Source organism: Sarcophilus harrisii, chromosome 1 (assembly GCF_902635505.1).
Source record: "Sarcophilus harrisii chromosome 1, mSarHar1.11, whole genome shotgun sequence".
NCBI lineage: Eukaryota > Metazoa > Chordata > Mammalia > Dasyuromorphia > Dasyuridae > Sarcophilus > Sarcophilus harrisii.
Genome location: NC_045426.1, coordinates 414,150,985 through 414,157,293, shown reverse-complemented (window position 1 = coordinate 414,157,293; position 6,309 = coordinate 414,150,985).

The following is a 6,309-nucleotide window of genomic DNA, read 5'->3' as shown; positions in this document are numbered from 1 at the left end:
GAGAAATAATCTAAGGATTATTGGACTTCCTGAAAATTATGATTGAAAAAAAGAGTCTAGATACTATTATTCAAGAAATCATCAAACAGAACTGCGCAGATGTAATAAGATGATAAGGTAAAATAGTCATTGAAAGAATTCATCAAACACCTTCTGAAAGATACCCCAAAATAAAAACTCCAAGGAATATTGTGGTTAATTTTCAGAACTATCAGACTAAGGAAAAACTATTACAGTCAGAAAAAAAATCATATATCAAGGAGCCACAATGAGGATCACTCAGGATCAAGAAGCTTCCACATTAAAGGATTGAAGGGCCTGTATTCTGATATTTCAAAAGTTAAAGGAACTTGGAATGCATCCAAGAATAAACTACACAGCTAAGGGAGCATTTTCTTCCAGGGGAGAAGATGGACATTCAATGAAACAGGTGAATTTCATTTGTTTCTAATGAAAAAAACAGACCTAAACAAAAAAAATTGCCTTCCAAATATATGACTCAAGAGAAGCATAAAAAGGTAAAACGAACTCTTGAGAATTATATTTCTTTTATGGGCATAAATAAAGAGTGAATGTATAATTTGATTTTACTGTTATAATATTTAAAACAATAAAGAATTAGAAGTGGAAAGGGGATTATATCTGAAAAAGGGAAAACTGGAGGTAAAAACAGGGAAATCACGTTTCACAAAGAGGCAAAGGAAACCTATCATATCTGAGGGAATTAAGGACAGGGAAGGAATATGTGTGAATGTTACTCTCATCAGATTTATCTCAAAGAGAAAATATTAGACATATTTAGTTTACAGAGAAACTTCTCTCACCTCATTGAAAAGTTGGAGAGGAAAAGGGAAAAGGGAAAGGATAGGCTAAATAGAAGGGAATACAGAAATAGTAACTGAAAGGTAAAAGAAAAAGGGAGAGGCTAAGGGGAAGCAAGGAATTCTAAAGAGGGAGAACTTGCATAAAGCAAGTGGTGTTCATAAGTTTAATAATCAGAAGGAGAGGTGGGGGGAAAGAAAAGAGAAAAGTATAATCTGAGCACAATAGAATGGCAGGAAATACAGAATTAGTAGTTTTTTCATACATGTGAATGGAATGAACCTTCCCCATGAAGCAGAGGGGGATAGTAGACTGGATCAAAAGCCATAATTCTACAATATGTTGTTTGCAAGAAACATATTTAAAGCAGAGTGATACATATGGAGTAAAGGTAAAAGGCTGGAGCAGAATCTATTATGCTTCAGGTGAAGTAAAAAAAGCAGGCATAGCCATTCTTATCTCAGATTAAGGAAAAGCAAAAATTGATCTAATTAAAAGACATAAGGAAGGGCACTATATCTTGCTAAAGGGTAGCATAGATAATGAAGCAATATCAATACTAAACATATATTCACCAAGTTGTATAGCATCTAAAAAATTCCTAAATGAGAAGTTAAGAGAGCTGCAAGAAGAAACAGACAGAAAAAATTTAATACTGGAAGAAATCAACTTTGCAGTCACAAAATTAGATAAATCAAAACTAAAAATAAATAAGAGAGAAGTTAAAGAGGTAAATAGAATATTAGAAAAGTTAAGCACGATAGATCTTTGGAGAAAACTAAATGAAGACAGAAAGGCATATGCTTTCTTCTCAGCAGTTCATGGAATCTATAAAAAACTTGGACATAAAGACCTCAAAATTAAATAGAGAAAGCCAGGATTAGTAAACACATTCTTTTCAGATCACAATGCAATAAAAACCACATTCAACAAAAAGCCAGGGGAAAATAGACAAAAAAGTAATTGGAATCTAAATGATCTCATCCTAAAGAATAAATGGGTGAAAAAGCAAATCATAGACACAATTAATAATTTCACCCAAGAGAATGACAACAATGAGACAACATACCAAAATTAGTGGGATGCAACCAAAGCAGTAATAAGGGGAAATTTTATATCTTTAAAGGATTACTTGAATAAAGTAGAGAAAGAGAAAATCAATGAATTGGGCTTGCAACTTAAAAAGCTAGAAAAAAGAGCAAATTAAAAATCCCCAATCTAATGCTAAACTTTAAATTCTTAAAAGGAAAAATTGATAAAAATAAAAGTTAAAAAAACTATTGAATTAGTAAAACTAAGAGTTAGTTTTATGAAAAAAAATATAAAATAGATCAACCTTTGGTAAATCTGATTAGAAAAAGGAAAGCAAAAAATCTAATTGTTAATCTTAAAAATGAAAAGGGAAAACTTTCCACCAATGAAGAGGCAAGTAGAGCAATAATTAGGAACTACTTTGCCCAACATAATGTCAATAAATTTGATAACCTAAGTGAAATGGATGACTACTTTCAAAAATATAGGCTTCCCAGATTAACAGAAGAGGAAGTAAATTACTTAAATAGTCCCATTAAAAAAAAAAGAAATAGAACAAGCTATTAATCAACTCCCTAAGAAAAAATCCTCAGGACCAGGTGGATTTACATGTGAATTATACCAAACATTTAAAGAACAATTACCTCCAATGTTATATAAAGTATTTGAAAAAATAGGGAATGAAAGACTCCTATCAAATTCCTTTTATGACAGACATGGGACTGATACCTAAACCAGGTAGGTGGAAAACACAGAAAGAAAATTTTAGACCAATTTCCCTAATGAATATTGATGCTAAAATCTTAAACAAAATTTTAGCAATAAGATTAAAGAAAATCATCCCCAGAATAATACACCATGTCCAAGTAGGATTTATATCAGGAATGCAAGGCTGGTTTAATATTAGGAAAACTATTAGAAAAAATGACTGTTTCAATAACCAAATTATCAAAAACCATATAGTTAGTCATCTCAATAGATGCAGAAAAACATTTGATAAAATTCAACATCCATTCCTAATAACACTTGAGAGTATAGAAATAAATGGATTTTTGCTTAAAATAATCAGTAACATCTATTTAAAACCACCAGTAAGCATCATATGTAATGGGGATAAACTGGAACCATTCCCAATAAGATCAGGAGTGAAATAAGTTTGCCCACTATTATCATTGCTATTAAATATTGTATTAGAAATGCTAGCTTCATCAGTAAGAGTTAAGAAAGAGATCAAAGGAATTAGAGTAGGTAAAGAGGAAACAAAATTATCACTCTTTGCAGATGATATGATGGTATTCTTAGAGAACCCCAAAAATTCTACAGAAAAGCTATGAGAAATAATCCACAACTTTAGCAAAATTCCAGGATACAAAATAAATCTACATAAATCATCAATTTGTGACAAAAGAAGAACTAGAGATCATTATTGATTTCAAAAAAGAAAATTTTGATTATATCAAGTTAAAGTTTTTTGTTCAAATAAAACCAATGCAGTCAGATTAGAAAGGAAGCAATAATCTAGCAAAACATTTCTATAGTCAAAGGTTCTGATAAAGGCCTCATTTCTAAAATATATAAAGAATTGACTCTAATTTATAAGATATCAATCCATTCTCCAATTGATAATGGTCAAAGGATATGAAGAGACAATTTTCAGATGAAAAAATTGAAACTGTTTCTAACCATATGAAAAGATGCTCCAAATCACTATTGATCAGAGAAATGCAAATTAAGACATCTCTGAGATACCACTACCACCTCTCAGATTGATTAGGATGGCAGAAAAGATAATGATGAATGTTGGAGGGTATGTGGGAAAACTGGGACACTGATATATTATAGCAGGAAGTGTGAACGCATCCAAATATTCTGCAGAACAATTTGGTACTATGCTCAAAAAGTTATCAAACTGTGCATACATTTTGATCCAGCAGTGTTACCACTAGGTTTATACCCTAAAGAGATTGTAAAGAAGGGAAAGAGACCCTTATGTGAACAAATATTTGTGGCAATCCTATCTGTAGTGGCTAGAAACTGGAAATTGAATATATACTTATCAATTAGAGAATGGCTGAATAAATTGTGGTATATGAATGTTATAGAATATAATTGTTATGTAATTAATGACCAGCAGGATGATTTCAGAGTGGCTTGGGGAGACCTACATGTTTTAATGCCAGGTTTAAATCAGAAACTATGTTCACAAGTTCATTCCTGCCATTGTATATTCTGGTAGTAGACAAATCAATTTACCAATTAAGAAAAAATCTAAATTAGTGCACTAAATTCTACTCTGTAAATTTTTAAGCCTATTGGATACACTCATTCAGCAACAGGACTATAGCACCATAGTAAATATTATATATAACATACATGGTATCATCTAATCGATGAACTGAAAACTCATAATAAATCACAGCTTCTAGATGGCCCAGGAGATAGAGTATGTGCCTAGAGTCAGGGAAGAAAGGATTTCAAATTCATTCATACCTCTGGACAAATCACTAATTTCTATTTGCTTCAATTTCCTCATCTGTAAAATGGGGATAATGAAATGGCATTGTTTTGAGCAACAAATGAGATAATAATTTTAAAGTATTTTACAGAGTACCTAGTGCATTGTAGGAATTACTACAAAAAGGGGAAAAAATGGTAATGATAAATATTCAGATTTGAATTTGCAAAATCTAAGTTATTTTTGTTAGTGCTTAATTGAACAGGTTTTGATAGAAACAGATTATCTCAAAGGTCTTTTTTTTCCTACAATAAAAAATAAGATCATGGAATTGGAAGACACTTCCAAAAATAATCTATTTATCTTCAAGTGTCTCAAATTTATAAACCAGTCCAAAAGAGATAACCATATAATATACTTGAAGTTATAAATAATAAATTTCCATATCTAAATGAACTACCCATCCTTTTTATTAAAAATAAAGCTATCTTATCATTCTTTAAAAAATAAAAAAAGGAGAAGAGCTGATCACATTTCTTTATTAGCAGAATGTTTCCTTGTCTGAATATGGCAACGCATAATAGGACTATAGCTCAAAACACTCATTCAAGGAATAATATATAAATGTACTGCATAAACTCTGTAATAAGTCAGTTAAAAATGATTTTCATCAGTTTCTCATTTTGGGAAGGAATTATTTCTTGTCTATATCTGTGTTATTCAGTATTAACATCAGTAAAACATTGATGTATTCCAATTATTCCAAAAGCATTCTTTATTTGGAAAGATTAATCCTGAAAATTGTAACACAAGTACATTTCAGGAAAACAGTTTGGCTCATTTCAGTCTTCAGTGCACAGCCAATCATGTTTCATGTGGATAGCTGGTGATTGAATTGCTTAGAACACCTCTCAGGTTTTAACTACTAGTAAATAGTCTTTGCACTCTGTCCTTCTAGTAGTCAGCATGTTTTTACTTACTCCTGCTACATTAAAGTCCTGTGCTAAAGTTGTTATATGATTTTCTATAAGCTGTTATTTGATATCCAAAACATTCCTCATCATTTTTTATTATTCAATTGAATTAGTTATTTAGCTTCATTGAATTCATAATAATTTTTAGTGTTCCTTTGGCAGTGCTTATTTATGCACATTCTCCTTGATCTTGCCACTGAGCACTTTAATATTGCTATCTGTCATTGGAGCATATCAATCAGATGTTAAATACTGGGTAATTAATTTCAAAATCCTTTACCATAACACATGCAATAGGGTATTGGATATATGTTGTAGGTTTATCAAGAGAAGATAATGATAATTAGGACAGATTTTGCTTCACTCTGTTCCTACAGTTCAACCAGCTTTTTCAAATTGCCTGATTAGTATACAGTACTAATCATCAATATCAATTTCCAAGGGACCCATTTTAACCTGCAAATAGAAACAAAGAAACAGGAATGAAAAAATCTGGCTAATATTAGCATGGCTAATTTCATAAGGCATATTGTGTGTTTGTACATGTATAGGTTTATTTTATGTTATTTTTTTTCTCCTGTGGAAAATCTGAGGACTTTTTTTGGAGGTAATCTTGAGACCTTAGAAACACTAGGGCTTTGTCTATACTATATAATATATACCAGGTATGGAACCCTTAAATATTTTATTTTATTGAAACAGATATCCATGAATCCAAAGCAAACTTATAGGCTTGTAATATCATTGTTTAATCAGTTAGATAATGTTTGGAATACCTATCACCACTTCACTTTATTCTTTGTAAGTATAAGCCACAACAGCTCACCATAGGTCCCATCTTGGTGAAATTACTGTAAAACTCACAATTAAATGAATACTTTCACATTTGACAATTGATAACTTTTATGAACTAGTTAAGAAATATCGAAGGTAGGAAAGATCAGTTGTGAAACATTCAATTATAATTTGTTATATAAATCTACTACATTCCACCAAAATACTGATGTCCCCTTTTAAGGCTGTAAA